Here is a 25547-nt window from a genome sequence, read left to right as displayed (position 1 = left end):
GAATTTTAAAATAAATATGTTGGTAGTAAAGGCAAAAAATCAATTCACATGTTAAAAAAACGAAAAAGAACTTTTCCTCAAGTGACTCTACCCAGTTATTCAACTCCAAAAGACACTGGATTCAAAATATTCCTAAGAAGATAAAGGTTGAGCAAAATATTTTATATCCAACCAAGATCTTTCAATTATAAAAGCTATAGACAAATATTTTTTTTTCCTCAAAGAATCTCCTGAGGAATCTAACAGAATGAATCCAACCTGACAAGAGTTCTTGGTTGAAATTTTAGCCAAAGCCACAAGAACAAGCATTACATATCTTGAACAATAAAACTAAATTCTAAAGGAAAATATAGGCCAGAGCAGCAAGATACAGTAAAACCATTGTTGAACAAGTAAAAATAATTGAGAAGAGTGTGAGGGGAAATACTGAGAACTCACATATTGCCTCCTGTGTTGCAGCCATGAGCCAAAACATTATATCATAAATGTGACAAATCAATTAGTCGAAGCAGAATTATTTTGGGGTTTCACAGGTGGCTCAGACAATACAGAATCTGCCTGATGTACAGGAGACCTGGCTTGAACCCTGAGTTGGGAAGATGCCCTGGAGAAGGGAAAAGCTAATCCAGTATTCTTGCCTGGAGAATCCCATGGGCAGGGGAGTCTGGTGGGCTACGGTCCATGGGGTTGCAAAGAGTCAGAGACTAAGCAATTAACACTTTCACACTTTCAGAAGTATATTTAATTATACAAAACAGAACACTAAAAAAGAGTGTACCATAAGTCAAATGTTTGAATATAAAAAAATGATAGGAAAAAAAAGAGAGAAACTGTAGAAAAATATTGTTTTTTCATAGGATTAAACTAATATGTACTCTATACAGAAATACAGAACTAAGGCATGATATAAAGGTAATCTCTGGAATAATCATTGAAACTTTGTAAATATTTTTAAGAAGCCGCAAATAGAACAGAGGAAAAACGCTGCAAACATAAACATAAAATAACCAGCTAAAATTAAGATCAGACACATTCCTCGTATCAATACATGTAAATGATAACTTATCTATTAAAAGAAATGAGAAAAGACTTCAGCTTATATTACGAAGCAAAATCTGAAGCTATAGAGTATAAAAGTGATCTATTGAAAAACGGTTATATAAATCTTGAAAAGGTTGAACAAAGTTGTTTCAGGAACATGCTTCCAGCTGAAAAGCAACAAAAATGACAAATAAAAGCACTTAATAATATACAATGAAGAAAATAATTATGAAAATCTATATATCAAATTACATGGCAGCAACTTGGTCAAACATGAAATACAGGAGGCAAAAGGAAAAATAACAAGAATTATGACTTTAATAAATCTCTCTAATTTCAAAATAGATTATACAGGACAAAATAAACCAGAATATATAAAAGGTTACTACTATAATTTATAAAGATAGCTGGTTTAATCTATATTGACTTCAATATCCTATAAATAAGGAGTGCACCTTCTTTTTTTGAACTCTATGAGATATGCATGTTAAATAGATTCTGTGTATATATATAGTGTGTGTGTGTGTGTGTGTGTGTGTGTGTGTGAGAGTATATATATAGAGAGAGATTTTAAAGAATTGTCTCATACAGTGGTTGAGGTTGACAAGAACAAAATCTGCAGCAAAGACAGAAAGGCTGTAGACCTAGGATGAGCAGATCTTGCAGCTTGAGTCCAAAGACATCAGAGGCAGAATTATTTCTCCCTTGGGGGATTCGGGGCTTCCCTGGTAGCTCAAATGGTAAAGAATCTGTCTACAATGTAGGAGACCCAGTTTTGATTGGGAAGATCCCCTGGAGAAAGGATTGGCAACCCACTCCAGTACCCTTGCTGGAGAGTCCCATGGACAGAGGAGCCCAGCAGGCTCCAGTCCATGGGGTCACAAGAGTCAGACGATGGGGGATTGGGTCTGTTTTGTCTTAAGGCCTTCAAGTGATTGGATGAAGCCCACACATATTATAAAGAGGAATCTCAAAGTCTAGTTTTTCAAATGTGAATCTCATCTAAAACTATCAGTACCTCACAGCAAAATGTAGACCAGTGTTTGACCAAATATCTGAAAACTATGGCCTAACCAAGTTGACACATAAAACTAAGCATTAAATTTAGATATGTGTGTATGTGCTTGTGCATGTGTGTGTGAAGTATGACATAAATGCTTTTCAGTGTTACAAACTTTGGAGTAAAATCATCTACTGATGTTGCATTATCTTATAAAAATATGTACTTCAGAATATACTTGGAGACATCTCCGTTGTTAAACGTGACGGCATCCATTCCTATCTTACCAGAATATTTCCTCTCCTTCCTCCTTTCAGTTTTAGAACAATCACACCACCAAATTTATTTTCTTGAACTTTTTTAATTTATATTGGGGTATAGCCAATTAACAACTTTGTGATACTTTCAGGTGAACGGTAAAGGAACTCAGGCATGCATATACATGTATGCACCTCCCCCAAACTCCCCTCACTTCCAGACTGCCACATAATGTTGAGCAGAGTTCCATGTGTTATACAGTAGATTCTTGTTGGTTATCCATTTTAAATACAGCAGTGTGGACATGTCCATCACACACTCCCTAAATATCACTTCCCCCTATCCTTTCCCTCTGCAATCATAAGTTCATTCTCTAAGACCAACAAGTTTAAATAGGTACACTACACTCAAATCGACACTTTTGAACTATGGTGTTGGAGAAGGCTCCTGAGAGTCCCTTGACTGCAAGGAGATTCAACCAGTCAATCCTAAAGGAAATAAGTCCTAAATATTCATTGGATGGACTGATGCTGAAGCTGAAACTCCAATACTTTGGCCAACTGATGCCAAGAACTGACTCACTGGAGAAGACCCTGATGTTGGGAAAGGTTGAGGGCAAAAGAAGAAAGGAATGGCAGAGAATCAGATGGTTAGATGGCATCGCCAACTCAATGGACATTAATTTGAGCAAACCCTAGGAGATGGTGAAGGACAGGGAAGCCTGCAATGCTGTAGTCCATGGGATCACAAAGAGTCAGACATGACTTAGCAACTCAACAACAATGGCTCAAATCAGATCAGTCGCTCAGTCGTGTCCGACTCTGCGACCCCATGAATCCCAGCACGCCAGGTCTCCCTGTCCATCACCAACTCCCGGAGTTCACTCAGACTCACGTCCATCGAGTCAGTGATGCCATCCAGCCATCTCATCCTCTGGCATCCCCTTCTCCTCTTGCCCCCAATCCCTCCCAGCATCAGAGTCTTGTCCAATGAGTCAACTCTTCACATGAGGCGGCCAAAGTACTGGAGTTTCAGCTTTAGCATCATTCCTTCCAAAGAAATCCCAGGGCTGATCTCCTTCAGAATGGACTGGTTATATCTCCTTGCAGTCCAAGGGACTCTCAAGAGTCTTCTCCAACACCACAGTTCAAAAGCATCAATTCTTCAGCGCTCAGCCTTCTTCACAGTCCAACTCTCACATCCATACATGACCACAGGAAAAACCATAGCCTTGACTAGACGAACCTTTGTTGGCAAAGTAATGTATCTGCTTTTGAATATGCTATCTAGGTTGGTCATAACTTTCCTTCCAAGGAGTAAGTGTCTTTTAATTTCATGGCTGCAGTCACCATCTGCAGTGATTTTGGAGCCCAGAAAAATAAAGTCTGACACTGTTTCCACTGTTTCCCCATCTATTTCCCAAGAAGTGATGGGACTGGATGCCATGATCTTCGTTTTCTGAATGTTGAGCTTTAAACCAACTTTTTCACTCTCCACTTTCACTTTCATCAAGAGGCTTTTGAGTTCCTCTTCACTTTCTGCCATAAGGGTGGTGTCATCTGCATATCTGAGGTTATTGATATTTCTCCCAGCAATCTGGATTCCAGCTTGTGTTTCTTCCAGTCCAGCATTTCTCATGATGTACTCTGCATAGAAGTTAAGTAAACATGGTGACAATATACAGCCTTGACGTACTCCTTTTCCTATTTGGAACCAGTCTGTTGTTCCATGTCCAGTTCTAACTGTTGCTTCCTGACCTGCATACAAATTTCTCAAGAGGCAGATCAGGTGGTCTGGTATTCCCATCTCTTGAAGAATTTTCCACAGTTTATTGTTATCCACACAGTCAAAGGCTTTGGCATAGTCAATAAAGCAGAAATAGATGCTTTTCTGGAACTCTCTTGCTTTTTCCATGATGCAGCGGATGTTCACTTAAAAACCTAAATTGTACAGTAACCCTTGTAAACATTTATCTTGAGGTCAATGAATTTTGTGAACTAGATATAAATGAAAAGAATGCATGCACCATCCAGTCTGCATCTTTAAAAATGCAGTTACTTACTGTTCCTGCCCTCTCTTCCTACTGTCCACAGACTGAATACCAGAATTGAGAGATACCCAACTAGAAACAGAAACTACAGTTGAAGATGGAGCAAAATAAATTGGGGAAAACTGGGGTCTCCAGATAACCTCTTACTACCCAATTATCCCACTCTCCTCTAGATCAACCAGATGTTTATATAGGATATGAGTAAGTTCTGGTCTCTTTACTCTGATCTCTGCAGTCTCTTTACTACTCTATCATAGTATTTATTCCAGTAATAAAAAGTATCAGTCAAGTTCAGTCTCTTAGTTGTGTCTGACTCTTTGCAATCCTATGGATTGTAGCACGCCAGGCTTCCCTGTCTTTCACCAACTCTTGTAGCTTGCTTCAACTCATGTCCACTGAGTTGGTGATGCCATCCAACCATCTCATCCTTTGTCATTCCCCTCTCCTCTAGACTTCAATCTTTCCTAGCATCAGGGTCTTTTCCAGTGAGTCAGTTCTTCATATCAGGTGGGCAAAGTGTTGGAGCTTCAGCTTCAGCATCAATCCTTTCAATGAATATTGAAGACTGATTTCATTTAGGATGGACTGGTTGTATCTCCTTACAGTCCAAGGGACTCTCAAGAGTCTTCTCTAACACTGCAGTTCAAAAGCATCAGTTCTTTGGTGCTCAGCTTTCTTTATAGTCCAACTCTTACATCCATATATGACTACTGGAAAAAACATACATTTCACCAGATGGACATTTGTTAGCAAAGCAATGTCTCTGCTTTTTAATACCCTGTCTAGGTTTGTCATAGCTTTTCTTCCAAGGATCAAGTGTCTTTTAATTTCATGGCTATATATTACCAACATTTTTATTTTACAGGTAATTCTTTGTTGCATGTCGTACTTTTTCGATATGTTTGATATTTAATAAACTTTTTTAAAAATAAATTACTTCATGAAAAGATTGCATCCATTTGTGTTGCCACCTTATGTTTATAATAATAGCAACACCATTGAAACCTAATTCCATGAGACTTCTTTATGACCTGAGAGAGGTCACAGGTATTTTCCTTTTTGTTTAATTGGCTCTATTCATGGCACTTCTTTCCCTTAACTCTTAGAATTATTTAAATACAGAAACTATCACAGAAGTTGAGAAGGCTGGGAAAGAGAATCTGAATTTGGTTTTCCTTTAGGGCTTAGAAGAAAATAATCATCTTCATTACATGGTACTTTTCATTTTTAACCTGACTTTCAGTAATTAGAACCTCTAATCACATCAATTAAAAAGGCTACATTAAGATGAATGACATTTGGAAGGGAAAGTATTAAGGAAAATTTATTTTAGATTTTGCTTTGACTTAGAATGTTACTTACTGTTGACTCTGTTCAAATGGCCCTCTATGTGAGGCTCTGATTACACTGTTCACTCCATTTCAGATGAAGGGAAATTCAAAGCCCATTTTATCCTCAAGCCCTCCACAGTTGTTTGGACAATACTATTACTGCAAAATACGCTATGCTGAGAAAATATAACTTAGTCCTATTTTAATTTTCCTTACATGAATATTTGTCATAAGCTTTGAAAGTGAAAGTCACTCAGTCATGTCCAACTCTTTGTGACCCAATGGACTATACAGTCCATGGAATTCTCCCAGCCAGAATACTGGAGTGGGCAGCCTTTCCCTTCTCCAGGGGATCTTCCCAACCCAGGGATCAAACTCAGGTCTCCCACATTGCAGGTGGATTCTTTACCAGCTGAGCCACAAGGGAAGAGACCAAGATTTCTGACAGTCACACCCCCACCAATGTAACAATGACTCACATGTAAAGATGAATCTCAGGCAAGCTCTGATTCCAGCATCTCCTGGCTGGCAGCTTGTAGAGCTCCAAGGCTGCTTTCCCTTGGCCTGTGTTACTCTCAATGGTCCAGCAGGTTCCCAGACATTTGCTCAAGCCCAGACTGTCACAACTGAGGCAATTAAAGTGGTAATGAGAATCTGGCATCCAAAATGTTATTTCCTGCAGGACTTGTCATTTTTTCAGAGTATATTAGGAGTTAAAAAAAAAATAAATCTGCTTTGTCTCTTTGCAACCTCTAATTGTTGGCCCCTGAAAATCTCACACATTAGAAGCATACCAGAGAAAGAGACCAAAAATAGGGGCAGAGGGAAGCACTTGAAGTTTCCAAGATGGAAGACAAGCTGATGAAAGTGTGGTGCTACTGAGGAAAGAGGTCAAAAGAATGTTAAATATAATTGTTTCCTCTACTGCTGAAGTTTGTACAAGCTATTTCTTTAATGTAGATTATCTCTAAGTTTCAACACGTGTCTATGGGAGACTGAACTTACTCCCGGGAATCAGAAGATCACACCTTTTCTCTACACATGAAATTGTATCATCACATTGAAGAAGAGTGCACAAGCCTGAAAACAGATCTTTGGCAAATTTGTGACACAAACTTACAGTTTTCTAGGCATCTATGACTCTGCAACTGAACTCGATTTTAAGATAGAGAAGTGTTTCATTAAATTGTGAGGTGAGAAAAGTTGTGGAAGATTCACTCCTATGAAATTTCCCAAAGCAAAACTGCAGAATAAGTCTTTCCTCTGATGGGGTTTCAGTGCCATGTGTAATAATTATCCTGTGAAACAAATACAGCAAACTCATCAATGTGCTACACTGTTTAATTAGTAAATCAACTAAACATTGATGATGAAAATCAGAAAAAAAATTGATAATGCTTTGGAAAGTTAACTTAGTTCAGGCCATTTTCATCCATTTATAGCCTTTAGAATATTTTATAATGAAACCTAGAGTATCTGTGTCAGGTTTAATAGTCTAAGATTCTTAAGTCGCAGGTTCTCCAAAAATGGACAGTCATTCTCATTCACAGGTGTCTTCCCATTGTGGCCCAGTTTCAGGAAAGTGGTGGTTTGTGAGTGGAGCTTCATAACTGAGATGCAATGGCTATGCAGATGGCCCATGTCCCCATATCTGTGTCTTTTTGCCAGCTCTACAGCCTAAGAACGCTGCCATAATGCAGCTGCTTCATACCTCCATATATTTTCACAGAGATGGAACCATTGTCTCTTATGTAAAATCTGTTTACTTTTCCCCATACTTATGGCTTAGCATAGCTCATCATCTTTTACTCTCCACATCCCCTAATTTCTTACACAAATGGACCTACAAGGAATAAAGTACTACCATTTGAAAATAAATTTTCTATACTGTTCATAAAAATACAATTAAATTAATGTGATGTTGAGAGGAAGAGAGAAAAAGGGCAGAAATATAGGATGAGGTGACTTGAAATAGCGTTTTGGTAATCTTTTCTGTTCAGTTGCTCAGTCGTGTCCAACTCTTTGAGACCCCTAGGACTGCAGCACATCAGGCTTCCCTGTCCTTCACTAACTCCCGGAGGTTGCTCAAACTCATATAATCTACTGCTTCCTGAGCTCAAAATGCAGGTGTACCAAAAGAGAGAGAGAGTCAGAAGGGAACTCTACCACAATGTATGGACTATTCTTAGAAGGCACACAGCAACTTCTCCCGCATTTGTTAGAAGTGAGTTTTAAGGCCAATCCATACTGGGCAGAGGATAAATGCCACATAAAAGTAGGAGGAGTTGTCAAAGAATTAGCAGACTTGTCTTAAAACCAAAATAGAATAAATGAAATTTAAAATGTCATTTATTTTCTATTTTAACATTAATAATCACAATAACAATATCTATAATTTTTTCAAGTGCTTAATACATGTCAGGCATACTAAGGTATTATCTGCAATATATCTTCTAAAGTAGCTACATTATTTTCCTCAGTTTAAAGATGAAGACTGACATTCAGGGAGGTTCATAGTGTGCCCGTGGTCTTACTACTAAAAGGGCTGAGAGAGAATTTCTGCCAGGACCTTCATACCTCAGAGGACATTCTCTTCAGCAGTACCGTCTACACATTACACCAACTTTCATATCCTTTAACTTGATATTCTACATAATATTGATGCATAAGGCAGACATCCCACATAATTTTGCTTGTTTTTTGGTTATATCATTTTACATCTTTCTAATTTACAAATTAAATGAATTGAATGAAAGTACTTTTATAGATATGAGACATGTGTCACTGCTGTTTGTGAATTCATGACATGCTCTTAGAGAAAGCATTGGATAGGAAAAGAAATTAACTTGCAAAACCACTATTAATTTATGTTGACACAGAGCAAAACTGAAAATAAGGAGGTATTTGTAGCTGATAGGTAACACCTGGAAAAACTGCTGAGTGGTTCTTTCCTAATGGGAACAGTCTGAAGTATTGTGTGATAGATGATGATATTGTCCACTATTATTACCTTTTCTTCAGCAGGAGTTATTAAAAAAGCCTCTGAGCCAAGTTGCTTAAATCATCAATAACATTCATGTAAACACCCACCACAGTATAACCAAATATATCACCCTGGAGAAACATGGCAACTGACTCAGAGCAGTGTACTAAAACTAGTCATGAATATATCTTGCATACTAATGTAAGAATCAAGTTTACCATATGCCAGTCCTAGAGGTTTGAAATGATAGGCATGTGTATGATGACGAAGTGTTGTGTTAATGCACTTAAACACTAATAACAGATAATAAGAAAGATCAGTCAATGCACTTAAGCAATTGTTAAGTATTCTTGATTTTTACTGGTTCATGATATTTTTTCAACCTATAGAAATTTAACAAAAGTTTGTAAATCTCATAATAAAGAACTATTCACAGTCAATTTTATCTATACTTAAAGGATTTGATAAGGTGAATATGAAAAACATACATTACACATTTGTGTCTAATTTTATTTAACTATATTACCTTTCTCACATGCTCTAGTCTTTTAAGTATTATCACATTCACAGTGAAATTGGAAAATTACCTGAACCTTCAATTCATTGATATTTAAAGATAAGGGTGTTAGGCTTTGGTTATTAAAACATGAGTTTTTAAAAATTAGATTGACTCTTGGCATGAATGAGGGATTTTAAGCTAGGAATTCAATGTATCTTCAATGTATAAACCAGTCTTCATTACTCGGTATGTGTAATACTTAGGGCAAGTCTCTAAATCACTTAGTGGTTCAAGTTCACATGCAAAGATTATACTGTTAGAGAGAATATTTCAAATGTACTTTTCCTTATACATGATATGCATGATTGTATTTGAATCCTGGAGGAGGAAGAAACAGTATAAATCTGTAAGTTGGGAAATGACACATACTCAATGCATGTGACTTATCACAGAGCTCGTTAATAAAACATTTCCTGCACGTCATTCTCCCCCCACCAACAAAATGTCTGCTGAACTTCAATCTGGATTTCTGTTTATTAAATCATTTCCATTAATGGAAATCAGAAGCAAAATAGCAGGAACTGTTTCTCAGCACAGCAAGATTACATGTCTTTTACTGTGTCAAATATTCCAAGAGGAAAATTAAGGATCTGTGTATTTTTGGTACCACTCTGGCAGGGGTGATATGCAAGCCTACTTTGAAGCCATTCTTCTTCCACAAAAAATGAGGCAAGACAAAAGGAACTCCTTTTTTATTTTTATTTTTTTAAAGAGGCATTCAGATCAGATCAGTCGCTCAGTCATGTCTGACTCATTGCAAGCCCATGAATCGCAGCATGCCAGGCCTCCCTGTCCATCAACAACTCCCGGAGTTCACTCAGACTCACGTCCATCGAGTCAGTGATGCCATCCAGCCTTCTCATCCTCTGTCGTCCCCTTCTCCTCCTGCCCCCAATGCCTTCCAGCATCAGAGTCTTTTCCAATGAGTCAACTCTTCGCATGAGGTGGCCAAAGTACTGGAGTTTCAGCTTCAGCATCATTCCTTCCAAAGAAATCCCAGGGCTGATCTCCTTCAGAATGGACTGGTTGGATCTCCTTGCAGTCCAAGGGACTCTCAAGAGTCTTCTCCAACACCACAGTTCAAAAGCATCAATTCTTCAGCGCTCAGCTTTCTTCACAGTCCAATTCTTACATCCATACATGACCACAGGAAAAACCATAGCCTTGACTAGACGAACCTTTGTTGGCAAAGTAATGTCTCTGCTTTTGAATATGCTATCTAGGTTGGTCATAACTTTCCTTCCAAGGAGGAAGCGTCTTTTAATTTCATGGCTGCAGTCACCATCTGCAGTGATTTTGGAGCCCAGAAAAATAAAGTCTGACACTGTTTCCACTGTTTCCCCATCTATTTCCCATAAAGTGATGGGACTGGATGCCATGATCTTCGTTTTCTGAATGCTGAGCCTTAAGCCAACTTTTTCACTCTCCACTTTCACTTTCATCGAGAGACTTTTGAGTTCCTCTTCACTTACTGCCATAAGGGTGGTATCATCTACATATCTGAGTTTATTGATATTTCTCCCAGCAATCTTGATTCCAGTTTGTGTTTCTTCCAGTCCAGCGTTTCTCAGGATGTACTCTGCATATAAGTTAAATAAACAAGGTGACAATATACAGCCTTGATGAGCTCCTTTTCCTATTTGGAACCAGTCTGTTGTTCCATGTCCAGTTCTAACTCTTGCTTCCTGACCTGCATACAAATTTTTCAAGGGGCAGATCAGATGGTCTGGTATTCCCATCTCTTTCAGAATTTTCCAGAATTTCTTGTGATCCACACAGTCAAAGGCTTTGGCATAGTCAATAAAGCAGAAATAGATGTTTTTCTGGAACTCTCTTGCTTTTTCTATGATCTAGCGAATGTTGGCAATTTGATCTCTGGTTCCTCTGCCTTTTCTAAAACCAGCTTGAACATCAGGAAGTTCACGGTTCACATATTGCTGAAGCCTGGCTTGGAGAATTTTGAGCATTACTTTACTAGTGTGTGAGATGAGTGCAATTGTGCGGTAGTTTGAGCATTCTTTGGCATTGCCTTTCTTTGGGATTGGAATGAATACTGACCTTGTCCAGTCTTGTGGCCACTGCTGAGTTTTCCAAATGTGCTGGCATATTGAGTGCAGCACTTTCACAGCATCATCTTTCAGGATTTGGCATCGCTCCACTGGAATTCCATCACTTCCACTAACTTTGTTCATAGTGATGCTTTCTAAGGCCCACTTGACATCACATTCCAGGATGTCTGGCTCTAGGTGAGTGATCACACCATCGTGATTATCTGGGTCGTGAAGATCTTTTGTGTACAGTTCTGTGTATTCTTGCCATCTCTTCTTGATATCTTCTGCTTCTGTTAGGTTCATACCATTTCTGTCCTTTATCGAGCTCATCTTTGCATGAAATGTTCCTGTGGTATCTCTGATTTTCTTGAAGAGATCCCTAGTCTTTCCCATTCTGTTTTTTTCCTTTATTTCTTTGCATTGATCACTGAAGAAGGTTTTCTTATCTCTTCTTGCTATTCTTTGGAACTCTGCATTCAGATGTTCATATCTTTCCTTTTCACCTTTGCTTTTCGCTTCTCTTCTTTTCACAGCTATTTGTAAGGCCTTCCCAGACAGCCATTTTACTTTTTTGCATTTCTTTTCCATGGGGATGATCTTAATCCTTGTCTCCTGTACAATGTCATGAACCTCATTCCATAGTTCATCAGGCATTCTATCTTTCAGATCTAGGCCCTTAAATCTATTTCTCACTTCCACTGTATAATCATAAGGGATTTGATTTAGGTCATACCTGAATGGTCTAGTGGTTTTCCCTACTTTCTTCAATTTCAGTCTGAATTTGGCAATAAGGAGTTCATGGTGTGAGCCACAGTCAGCTCCTGGTCCTGTTTTTGCTGACTGTATAGAGCTTCTCCATCTTTGGCTGCAAAGAATATAATCAATCTGATTTCGGTGCTGACTATCTGGTGATGTCCATGTATAGAGTCTTCTCTTGTGTTGTTGGAAGAGGGTGTTATGACAATGCATTTTCTTGGCAAAACTCTATTAGTCTTTGCCCTGTTTCATTCCGTATTCCAAGGCCAAATTTGCCTGTTACTTCACTGAAGGTCAGGAAGGGTGGTGGTGAGGAGATACCCCTTGTCCAAGGTAAGGAGCAATGGCTGCGCTTTGCTGGAGCAGCTGTGAAGAGATACCCCACGCCCAAGATAAGAGAAACCCAAGTAAGACAGTAGGTATTGCAAGAGGGCATCAGAGGGCAAACACATTGAAACCATACTCACAGAAAACTAGTCAATCTAATCACACTAGGACCACAGCCTTGTCTAACTCAATGAAACTAAGCCATGCCCGTGGGGCAACCCATGACGGGTGGGTCATGGTGGAGATATTTGACAGAATGTGGTCCACTGGAGAAGGGAATGACAAACCACTTCAGTATTCTTGCTCTGAGAACCCCATGAACAGTATGAAAAGGCAAAATGATAGGATACTGAAAGAGAAACTCCCCAGGTCAGTAGGTGCCCAATATGCTACTGGAGATCAGTGGAGAAATAACTCCAGAAAGAATGAAGGGATGGAGCCAAAACTAAAACAATACCCAGCTGTGGATGTGACTGGTGATAGAAGCAAGGTCCGATGCTGTAAAGAGCAATATTGCTTAGAAACCTGGAATGTCAGGTCCATGAATCAAGGCAAATTAGAAGTGGTCAAACAAGAGATGGCAAGAGTGAATGTTGACATTCTAGGAATCAGCAAAATGAAATGGATTGGAATGGGTAAATTTAACTCCGATGACCATTTTATCTACTACTGCGGGCAGGAATCCCTCAGAAGAAATGGAATAGCCATCAAGGTCAACAAAAGATTCCAAAATGCAGTACTTGGATGCAATCTCAAAAACAACAGAATGATCTCTGTTCGTTTCCAAGGCAAACCATTCAATATCACAGTAATCCAAGTCTATGCCCCAACCAATAATGCTGAAGAAGCTGAAGTTGAATGGTTCTATGAAGACCTACAGGACCTTTTAGAACAAACACCCAAAGAGGCATTAGGATTAGAATTTGTCTACTGAGTTCTAATTACATGGAAGAAATGCTTTAAACTGTTCTTTATTCTTAAATACTCCACTATAAACAACCGTTTACTAAACATTATAAAGCTAAGTTAGATACTCCACAAACTCAGGGTGAATACACCATTTTATCTTTTTTTTTCCTGGCTACTTCCTGTACACTGACATTTCTTACTACCATACACTGTACTTTTTGCAAGTCATACTCCTCACTCCAAAATTTTCCATAGACTCAGAGGTTTGATTTATTCTAATGGAAGTTAGAATTTTACGTGCAAATGTCTCTTTCTTCAATTTCGTCATTGTGATCTAAACTAACATCTTTTTCCTTTAAAACATCATCCTGAATTACTCACCTTGAATTCTTCCTATCTGTTCAACACAAAACACCCATGATGGTAGCGACATAACATAAATCAGATCATATATTTCTGCTAAAAATTTCCATGGCTTTTCATTGCACATAGAAGAAAATTCAAACTTTAGTATGGGCACAAAGTTCTCACTTTATGACCCATGCCTGCTTGCATTTCTAACATCATTCCCTACTACTCTTTGCTATTAAGACCATGACTCAATAATACTAAGCTTCTACCTGTTCCTCCACATCTGTATCTTTAGAACTTTTGAGTTTATTGTTTATTCTTCCTAGAAACTTAGACCTAGGTTGTAACTTCTTTATAAGTGAAGTGAAAGTGAAGTCGCTCAGTCGTGTCCGACTCTTTGCGACCCCATGGACTGTAGCCCACCAGGCTCCTCTGTCCATGGGATTCTCCAGGCAAGAATACTGGAATGGGTTGCCATTTCCTTCTCCAGGGGATCTTCCTGGCCCAGGGATTGAACTCAGGTCTCCTGAAATGCAGGCAGACACTTTAACCTCTGAGCCACCAGGATAGCTTCTTTACATCACTCAGTAAAATATATACACTTTCCACCCCAACTGGCCCAGTCATTTTCCACTATATCATTTATTTTTTTATATTATTTTGACAGTTATCATTAAGGGAAATTTCTTTCCTTTCATTTATTTTTTTCCCTTATTTTTCCCTTATCCCTTTTTTCCCTTATTCCCTTCCCTTGTTGTCTAATCATATCTAACTCTGTAACCCCATAACTGTAGCCTACCAGGCTTCTCTGTCCATGGGATTTCCCAGGAAAGAAACTGGAGTGGGTTGCTGGGAGGCAGATTCTTTACCACTGAGTCACCTGGTAAGCCTTTATTCCCTTTCCCCCTCTGTCCTAATTACTAGAATCTAAGCTATTAAGAGTCAGTTTTCTAGATTGCTAAAATACGGGAAAATGTCTGGCACATAGCAGGCTTTTATTAAATGCCTAATAAGTAAATCTTAAATGAAGATTTTTTTTCTATTGCTTTCTACTGCTATTGCTTCAAGTTGTCACTAAGGTTAAATGTGGCAGACAAGACAGCTAGACCAAGGACTTTTGTTACAGGAAATAGCAAGAAAAGACCAAGAAGTCCTCAAGAATCAAGATGCTGGAGGAGAAAAGGTTAGTTGAGGTGCTGATGTTATAAGAGGAATTTTCTCCTCAGAGCTCACTAAAAATGCAGGAAACTAATCTAACCCTGGGCTGTGAAGCTGTCAAGCCATCAGTTCAGTCACTCAGTCATGTCCGACTATTTGCTGCCCCATGGACCACAGCACGCCAGGCTTTCCTGTCCATCACCAACTCCCGGAGTTTACTCAAACCCATGTCCATTGAGTCGGTGATGCCATTCAACAATCTCATCCTCTGTTGTCCCCTTCTCCTCCTGCCTTCAGTCTTTCCCAGCATCAGCATCTTTTCCAATGAGTCAGCTCTTTGTATCAGGTGGCCAAAATAGCTGTGGAGTTTCAGCTTCAACATCAGTCCTTCCAATGAACATTCAGGACTGATTTCCTTTAGGATGGACTTGCTGGAACTCTTTGCAGTCCAAGGGACTCTCAAGAGTCTTCTCCAACACCACAGTTCAAAACCATCAATTCTTCTGAGCTCAGCCTTCTTTAAAGTCCAACACTCACATCCATACATGACCACTGGAAACATCATAGCCTTGACTAGACAGACCTTTGTTGGCAAAGTAATGTCTCTGTTTTTTAATATGCTCTCTAGGTTGGTCATCAGAGAAGGCAATGGCACCCCACTCCAGTACTCTTGCCTGGAAAAATCCCATGAACAGAGGAGCCTGGTAGGCTGCAGTCCATGGGGTCGCTGAGGGTTGGACACAACTGAGCGACTTCCCTTTCACTTTTCACTTTCAGGCACTGGAGAAGGAAATGGCAACCCACTCCAGTGTTCTTGCCTGGAGAGCCCCAGGGAAGGGGGAGCCTGGTGGGCTGCCATCTATGGGGTCGCACAGAGTCGGACACGACTGAAGCAACTTAGCAGCAGTAGCAGTAGCAGGTTGGTCATAGCTTTTCTTCCAAGGATCAAGCATCTTTTAATTTCATGGCTTCAGTCAACATCTGCAGTGATTTGGAGCCCAAGAAAATAAAGTCTGACACTGTTCACATTGTTTCCCCATCTATTTGCCATGATGTGATGGGAGTAGATGCCATGATCTTAGTTTTTTTGAATGTTGGGTTTTAAGCCAGTTTTTAAACTCTCTTCTTTTACTTTCATCAATAAGTTCCTCATTTCCTCTTCTCTTTCTGCCATAAGGGTGGTGTCATCTGCATATCTGAGGTTATTGATATTTTTCTCAGCAATCTTGATTCCAGCTTGTGCTTCATCCAGCCCGGCATTTTGCATGATGTACTCTGTATATAAGTTAAATAAGCAGTATTACAATATACAGCCTTGATGTACTCCTTTCCCAATTTGGAACCAGTCCGGTTCCATATGTTCAATGCTGGTTCTAACTGTTGCTTCTTGACCTGCATACTGATTTCTCAGGAGGCAGGTAAAGTAGTCCGGTATTCACATAGCTTTAAACATTTTCCACAGTTTGTTGTGATCCACGCAGTCAAAGACTTTGGCATAGTCAATGAAGTAGAAGTAGATGTTTTTATGAACTCTCTTGCTTTTTCTATGATCCAACAGATGTTGGCCATTTGATCTTTGGTTCCCCTGCCTTTTCTAAATCCACCTTGCACATCTGGAAGTCCTCAGTTCGCATACTGTTGAAGCGTAGTGCAGATAATTTTGAGCATTACTTTGCTAGCATATGAGATGAGCACAATTTTGCCATAGTTTGAACATTCTTTGGCATTACCTTTCCTTGGGATTGGACAGAAAACTGACTTTTTCCAGTCCTGTGGCCACTGCTGAGTTTTCCAAATTTGCTGGTATATTGAGTGCAGCACTTTCACAGCATCATCTTTTAAGACTTGATATAGCTCAGGTGGACCTCCATAACCTCTTCTAACTTTGTTCATAGTGATGCTTCCTAAGGCCCACTTGACTTCATACTCCAGTATGTCTGGCTCCAGGTGAGTGATCACACCATAATGATTTCTGGGCCATTAGATCTTTTCAGTATAGTTCCTCTGTGTATTCTTGTTACCTCTTCTTAATATCTTCTGCTTCTGTTAGTTCCATATCATTTCTCTCCTTTATTGTTCCCACCTTTTCATGAAATGTCCCTTGGTATCTCTAATTTTCTTGAAGAGATCTCTAATCTTTCCCATTCTATTGTTTTCCTCTATTTCTTTTCATTGATCACTGAAGAAGGCTTTCTTATACCTCTTTGCTATTCTTTGGAATTCTGCATTCAGATGGATATATATTTCCTTTTCTCCTTTGCCTTTAGCTTCTCTTCTTTTCTCAGCTATTTGGAAAGCCTTCTCAGACAACTATTTTGTCTTTTTGCATTTCTTTTTCTTGGGGATGATCTTGATCACTGCCTCCTGTACAATGTTATAGTTCTTCAAACACTCTCTGTCCATAGTTTTTCAGGCACTCTGTCTATCAGATCTAATCCCTTGAATCTATTTATCACTGTATAATTGTAAGGGATTTGATTTAGGTCATACCTGAATGGCCTAGTGATTTCCTCTATTTTTTTTCAATTTAAGTGTGAATTTTGGAATAAGGAGTTCATGATCTGAGCCACATTCAGCTCCTCATCTTATTTTTGCTGATTGTATAGAGCTTCTCCTTCTTTGGATACAAAGAATATAATCAATCTGATTTTAGTATTAACCATCTCTTGACATTTACATGTAAAGTTGTCTCTTTTGTTGTTGGGGGAGGGTTTTTTGCTATGATCAGTGCATTCTCTTGTCAAAACCTGTTAGCCTTGGCCCTGCTTTATTTTGTACTCCAAGGCCAAACTTGCCTGTTATTCCTTGTATCTCTTGACTTCTTAGTTTTTCATTCCAGTACCATATGATGAAAAGGACAACTTTTTTGGTATTAGTTCTAGAAGGTCTTGTAGAACCGATCAACTTCAGCTTCTTCTGCTTTAGTGGTTGGGGCATAGATTTGGATTATTGTGATATTGAATGGTTTGCCTGGAAATGAACAGAGATCATTCTGTCATTTTTGAGACTGCACCCAAGTATTGCCCTTTTGTTTACTATTAGGGCTACTCCTTTTGTTCTAAGGGATTCTTGCCCACAGTAGTATATACAATGGTCATCTGAGTTAAATTCACCCATTCCAGTCCATTTTATTTCAGTGATTCCTAAAATGTTGATATTCATTCTTGCCATCTCCTGTTGGACCACTTCCAATTTACCTTGATTCATGGACCTAACTTTCCAGGTTCCTGTGTAATATTGTTCTTACAGCATCAGACTTTACTTCCATCACTAGTCACATCCACAACTGGGTATTGTTTTTGCTTTGGCTCCATCTCGTCATTCTTTCTGAAGTTATTTCCCCACTCTTCTCCAGTAGCATATTGGGTTACTACTGAGCTGGGGAGTTCATTTTTCAGTTTCATATCTTTTTGCCTTTTCATACTGTGAAACTGTATGATTGGATATTGACTATGTGTACATGCTTAACCAGAATTTTCATTTTTTATTCTGACTAGATAAAACTTTGCCTCACAGGCCTCTTTTGACTAGCTCTCTTAGTCATCATACCATTTCATGTTAATTATTCTTTAGCACTCACAGTGTGTGAGTGTGTACATTATTTTAAAGGAGACAATTTATCTTTCTGCTAAGATTTTCACCAGATGTGGCTTACATCTTCAAAAGGATTCTCTTCCCTTCCTGAAAGTCTAGCAAATAACCCTCATCATATGATTTTCTGGCCAAACATCTCTGATTTCTGTGAATACAAATACAGCTCTAAGCCACCAGAAACAGCACACAGCAGTAATAATAACTGCAGTTAAAAACAAGTAACACTTGTGGAGTATTTAATGTATCCTTGAAACTGTGTGGAACATTTAAGCATTATGAAGTGATATTACTATCCAATATTATAAATGGATAAATTTTGCATACCAGCCAAAGTAATGTGTTTGAAAATTGGAAAACTTACCATGTAATTTTCCAGCTTAGAACTCTTAGATAGTGTTTCATTTTTCTTGGAATGAAGGGAAAACTCCCTTAGTGCAGCTCTAAAGGCCCTACAAAACTCCTCTCTCCTCTCAGCCTCATCTTACATCCTGGTTCTCCCCATTTTCTGTATTTCAACTACGTTGACCTCCTTCACAGTCAGCATGTTTCCTCAAAACCAAAGGAAATTTGCACAGGCTCTACTCTCCTTGGAAACTTTATTCTTGCTCTCTTTTCTTAACTTTATGATTGCTTGTTTGAATATTTGACTAACATTTGTCCCTCTCCACTTCTTCATCTTCATTATGAAAGCATTTTTAAAACACCTGGAAGTTTGGAGATAGACGGTAGAAGGACATGCAAACCTATTTCATTCTCACCCCCACCCTTGCCCCAACAGCTCTCAATGAATCATATCTTTTACTAGTCATTGCTAGTGATGATCCTGTGCAGCCATTCCCTTTGGATTTGTAATCAATAAATTGTTCTGAAGTAGTACTGTCCAGTTCTGAGCCTAACATTTAAGAATGCCTGTTAATTTTACATTTATCCTTCTATCCATGGTGGAAGCCATCCACCATGTAAGAAGTCCTAGTAAACTTAGGTTACACTTTATAAATCCAATCTAGACCCATAGAGACTTGTATATATGAAGGAAAAGCAAGATTCTTGCCTGAGTAGCCCCAGCAGACCTTCCATTTATCAAATATGAAGGAGAAATCAAAAGCTTTACAGACAAGCAAAAGCTCAGAGAATTCAGCACCACCAAACTAGCTCTCCAACAAATGCTAAAGGACCTTCTCTAGACAGGAAACACAAAAAGGATATATAAACTCGAACCCAAAACAATAAAGTAAATGGCAATGGGATCATACTTATCAATAATTACCTTAAATGTAAATGGGTTGAATGCCCCAATCAAAAGACAAAGACTGGCTGAATGGATACAAAAACAAGACCCCATATATGCTGTCTACAAGAGATCCACCTCAAAACAAGGGTCACATACAGACTGAAAGTGAAGGGCTGGAAAAAGATATTCCATGCAAATAGAGACCAAAAGAAATCAGGTAGCAATACTCATATCAGATAAAATAGACTTTAAAACAAAGGCTGTGAAAAGAGACAAAGAAGGACACTACATAATGATCAAAGGATCAATCCAAGAAGAAGGTATAACAATTATAAATATACATGCATCCAACATAGGAGCACCACAATATGTAAGACAAATGCTAACTAGTATGAAAGGGGAAATTAACAATAACACAATAATAGTGGGAGACTTTAATACCACACTCACACCTATGGATAGATCAACTAAACAGCAAGTTAACAAGGAAACACAAACTTTGAATGATACAATAGACCAGTTGGACCTAATTGATATCTATAGGACATTTCACCCCAAAACAATGAATTTCAACTTTTTTTCAAAAGCACACGTAACCTTCTCCAGGACAGATAACATCCTGGGCCATAAATCTAGCCTTGGTAAATTCAAAAAAATTCAAATCATTCCAAGCATCTTTTCTGACCACAATGCAGTAAGATTAGGTCTCAATTACAGGAGAAAAACTAATAAAAATTCCAGCATATGGAGGCTGAATAACACACTGTTGAATGACCAACAAATCACAGAAGAAATTAAAAAAATATATCAAAATATGCATAGAAATGAATGAAAATGAAAACACAGAAACCCAAAACCTGTGGGACACTGTAAAAGCAGTGCTAAGGGGAAGGTTCATAGCCATACAGGCATACCTCAACAAACAAGAAAAAAGTCAAATAAATAACCTAACTCTATACCTAAAGCAACTAGAAAAGGAAGAAATGAAGAACGCCAGGGTTAGTGGAAGGAAATCTTAAAATTAGGGCAGAAATAAATGCAAAGAAACAAAAGAGGCCATAGCAAAAATCAAAAAAGCCAAAAGCTGGTTCTTTGAGAGGATAAATAAAATTGACAAACCATTAGACAGACTCATCAAGAAACAAAGGGAGAAAAATCAAATAATAAAATTAGAAATGAAAATGGAGAGATCACAACAGACAACACAGAAATAAAAAGGATCATAAGAGACTACTACCAGCATTTACATGCTAATAAAATGGACAACTTGGAAGAAATGGACAAATTCTTAGAAAAGTACAACTTTCCAAAAGTGAGCCAGGAAGAAATAGAAAATCTTAACAGACCCATCACAAGCACAGAAATTGAAACTGTAATCAGAAATCTTCCAGCAAACAAAAGCCCAGGTCCAGAAGGCTTCACAGCTGAATTCTACAAAAAATTTAGAGAAGAGTTAACATCTATGCTACTCAAAGTCTTCCAGAAAAATTGCAGAGGAAGGTAAACTTCCAAACTCATTCTATGAGGCCACCATCACCCTAATACCAAAACCTGACAAAGATCCCACAAAAAAAGAAAACTACAGGCCAATATCACTGATGAACATAGATGCAAAAGTCCTTAACAAAATTCCAGCAAACAGAAGCCAACAACACATTAAAAAGATCATACATCATGACCAAGTGGGCTTTATCCCAGAGATGCAAGGATTCTTCAATATCCACAAAGCAATCAACTTAATACACCACATTAACAAATTGAAAAATAAAAACCATATGATTATCTCAACAGATGCAGAGAAAGCCTTTGACAAAATTCAACATCCATTTATGATAAAAACTCTCCAGAAAGCAGGAATAGAAGGAACATACCTCAACATAATAAAAGCTATATATGAGAAACCCACAGCAAACATTATCCTCAGTGGTGAAAAATTGAAATTTCCCCTAAAGTCAGGAACAAGACAAAGGTGCCCACTTTCACCACTACTATTCAACATAGTTTTGGAAGTTTTGGCCACAGCAATCAGAGCAGAAAAAGAAATAAAATAAATCCAGATTGGAAAAGAAGAAGTAAAACTCTCACTGTTTGCAGATGACATGATCTTCTATGTAGAAAACCCTAAAGACTCCATCAGAAAACTACTAGAGCTAATCAATGAATATAGTAAACTTGCAGGATATAAAATCAACACACAGAAATCCCTTGCATTTCTATACACTAATAATGAGAAAATAGAAAGTGAAGTTAAAGAAACAATTCCATTCACCATTGCAATGAAAAGAATAAAATACTTAGGAATATATCTACCTAAAGAAACAAAAGACCTATATATAGAAGACTATAAAACACTGGTGAAAGAAATCAAAGAGGACATTAATAGATGGAGAAATATATCATGTTCATGGATCGGAAGAATCAATATACTGGAAATGAGCATACTACCCAAAGCAATCTATAGATTCAATGCAATCCCTATCAAACTACCAACGGTATTTTTCACAGAGCTAGAACAAATAATTTCACAGTTTGTATGGAAATACACAAAACTTCGAATAGCCAAAGCAATCTTGAGAAAGAAGAATGGAACTGGAGGAACCAACCTGCCTGATTCAGGCTCTACTATAAAGCCACAGTTATCAAGACAGTATGGTACTGGCACAAAGACAGAAATATAGATCAATGGAACAAAACAGAAAGCCCAGAGATAAATCCATGCATCTATGGACACCTTATCTTTGACAAAGGAGGTAAGAATATACAATGGAGAAAAGACAATCTCTTTAACAAGTGGTTCTGGGAAAACTGGTCAGCCACTCATAAAAGAATGAAACTAGAACACTTTCTAACACCATACACAAAAATAAACTCAAAATGGATTAAACATCTAAACATAAGACCAGAAACTATAAAACTCCTAAAGGAGAACATAGGCAAAACACTCTCCGACATAAATCACAGCAGGATCCTCTATGACCCACCTCCCAGAATATTGGAAATAAAAGCAAAAATAAACAAATGGGACTTAATTAAAATTAAAAGCTTCTGCACAACAAAGGAAACGCTAAGCAAGGTGAAAAGACAGCCTTCAGAATGGGAGAAAATAATAGCAAATGAAGCAACTGACAAAGAACTAATTTCAAAAATATACAAGCAACTCCTGCAGCTCAATTCCAGAAAAACAAACGACCCAATCAAAAAGTGGGCCAAAGAACTAAACAGATATTTCTCCAAAGAAGACATACAGATTGCTAACAAATACATGAAAAGATGGTCAACATCACTCATTATCAGAGAAATGCAAATCAAAACCACAATGAGGTACCATTTCACGCCAGTCAGAATGGCTGCTATCCAAAAGTCTACAAGCAATAAATGCTGGAGAGGGTGTGGAGAAAAGGGGACCCTCTTACACTGTTGGTGGGAATGCAAACTAGTACAACCACTGTGGAGAAGACTGGAGATTCCTTTAAAAACTGGAAATAGAACTGCCTTATGACCCAGTAATCCCACTGCTGGGCATACACACTGAGGAAACCAGAACTGAAAGAGACATGTGTACCTCAAAATATCATCGCAGCACTGTTTATAATAGCCAGGACATTGAAGCAGCCTAGATGTCCGTCAGCAGACGAATGGATAAGAAAGCTGTGGCACATATACACAGTGGAGTACTACTCAGCCATTAAAAAAGAATGCATTTGAATCAGTTCTAATGAGGTGGATGAAACTGGAGCCTATTATACAGAGTGAAGTAAGCCAGAAAGAAAAACACCAATACAGTATGCTGCTGCTGCTGCTGCAGCTAAGTCGCTTCAGTCGTGTCCGACTCTGTGCGACCCCATAGACGGCAGCCCACCAGGTTTCCCCGTCCCTGGGATTCTCCAGGCAAGAACACTGGAGTGGGTTGCCATTTCCTTCTCCAATGCATCAAAGTGAAAAGTGAAAGTGAAGTCGCTCAGTTGTGTCCGACTCCTGGCGACCCCATGGACTGCAGCCTACCAGGCTCCTCTGTCCATGGGATTTTCCAGGCAAAAGTACTGGAGTGGGGTGCCATTACTAATGCATGTTTATGGAATTTAGAAAGATGGTAATGATAACCCTGTATGCAAAAGAGACACAGATGTATAAAACAGTCTTTTGGACTCTGTGGGAGAGGGAGAGGGTGGGATGATTTGGGAAAATGGCATTGAGACATGTATAATATCATATATGAAATGAATCACCAGTCCAGGTTCGATGCATGATACAGGATGATTGGGGCTGGTGCACTGGGATGACCCAGAGGGATGTATGGGGAGGGAGGTGGGAGGGGGGTTCAGGATGGGGAACACATGTACACCCATGGCAGAGTCATGTTGATGTATTGCAAAACCAATACAATATTGTAAAGTAATTAGCCTGCAATTAAAATAAATAAATTTATATTAAAAAAAGTTTATTTATTTTAATTGCAGGCTAATTACTTTACAATATTGTATTGGTTTTGCAATACATCAACATGACTCTGCCATGGGTGTACATGTGTTCCCCATCCTGAACCTCCCTCCCACCTCCCTCCCCATACACATGTATACCTGTGGCGGATTCATTTTGATATTTGGCAAAACTAATACAGTTATGTAAAGTTTAAAAATAAAATAAAATTTAAAAAAAATAATAAATAAAAATAAAAAAAAAATAAATAAAAAAAGATAGGCAGTTATAGAACCATCACTCCATGCTGTTTATGCACACATTTCACAATGCTTTTAAAATTAATTTACTCACTTGATGCAAAGAGCTGACTCATTAGAAAAGACACCGATGCTGGAAAAGACTGAAAGCAGAAGGAGAAGGGGACGACAGAGAATTAGATGGTTGGATGGTCATTAGTTTGAGCAAGCTCTGGGAGATGGTGATGTACAGGGAAGCCTGACATGCTGCAGTCCATGGGGTTTCAGAGTCGGACACGACTGAGCAACAACAGACACAACAACACAATTTGAAAAATTAAATTTGAAATTATTGGTTTAAATTGGATAATTGAAATTAAAATATTTATGAATAGCTATGGATTTCAGATTATAAACTCAATTTTGTATAAAATGTAACTTCATTTTCAGTGTCTGAAATTAACTTTCTGTTATGAGCCTCCTTCCTTGAGATGAGAGAATTTGAGCACTTCCAGTTCAGTTTCCATTCTACCCTTTATTCTGAGTTATTCTAGGGTTCCTTAGAAAATCATATAGTTCCATAGAAAATCATAAAATCCCATTTTATGGGAATTTCCAGCAGTCACTCTTGTGTTCTTCATGTGCTAAGGATGCTTCAAATATGACTCTCAATGTTAGTATAATATATAGAGAATCTATCTAGTAAAAGCTACCTTCTTTGGAATCAGTTGTCTTCAGATGCAGATTTTGCCATTTCATTAGCTGTATAACTTTGCGTGTGCATGCATGCAAAGTTGATTCAGTTGTGTCCAACTCTTTGCAACCCCACGGACTGTACCCTGCCAGGCTCCTCTGCCCATGAAATTTTCCAGGCAAGAATACTGGAGTAGATGATAGCCAATTCCTTCTCCAGGGCATCTTCCAGACCCAGGGATCAAACCTGGGTGTCCCACACTGAAGGCAGATTCTTTATCATCTGAGCCACCAGGGAAGCCCCATAACTTTAAGCACATCATGCAAACTTTTTGAACTCACTGTCTTAGTGGAAAAGGGGGATTAATCATACAACTCTCTTCTAAGGACAGTTGAAATGATAAATATAAAATACATGTGAGAAACGTATCATCTAGGCATGAGTATAGTAAATTCCCCATGTGTATTAGCCATTGTGCTTCAAGAAGAGTTTCCATTTACAAACTATGCATACATGATAGTGTCTCCACAGAGTTCTGCCCAGCAAGGTGAAAGGAATTAGTCTCCTCCATATCACAGTGGAATGCAGACACTTATGGT

This window comes from Bubalus bubalis, chromosome 13 (genome assembly GCF_019923935.1).
Source record: "Bubalus bubalis isolate 160015118507 breed Murrah chromosome 13, NDDB_SH_1, whole genome shotgun sequence".
NCBI lineage: Eukaryota > Metazoa > Chordata > Mammalia > Artiodactyla > Bovidae > Bubalus > Bubalus bubalis.
This window is presented reverse-complemented; position numbering follows the sequence as displayed.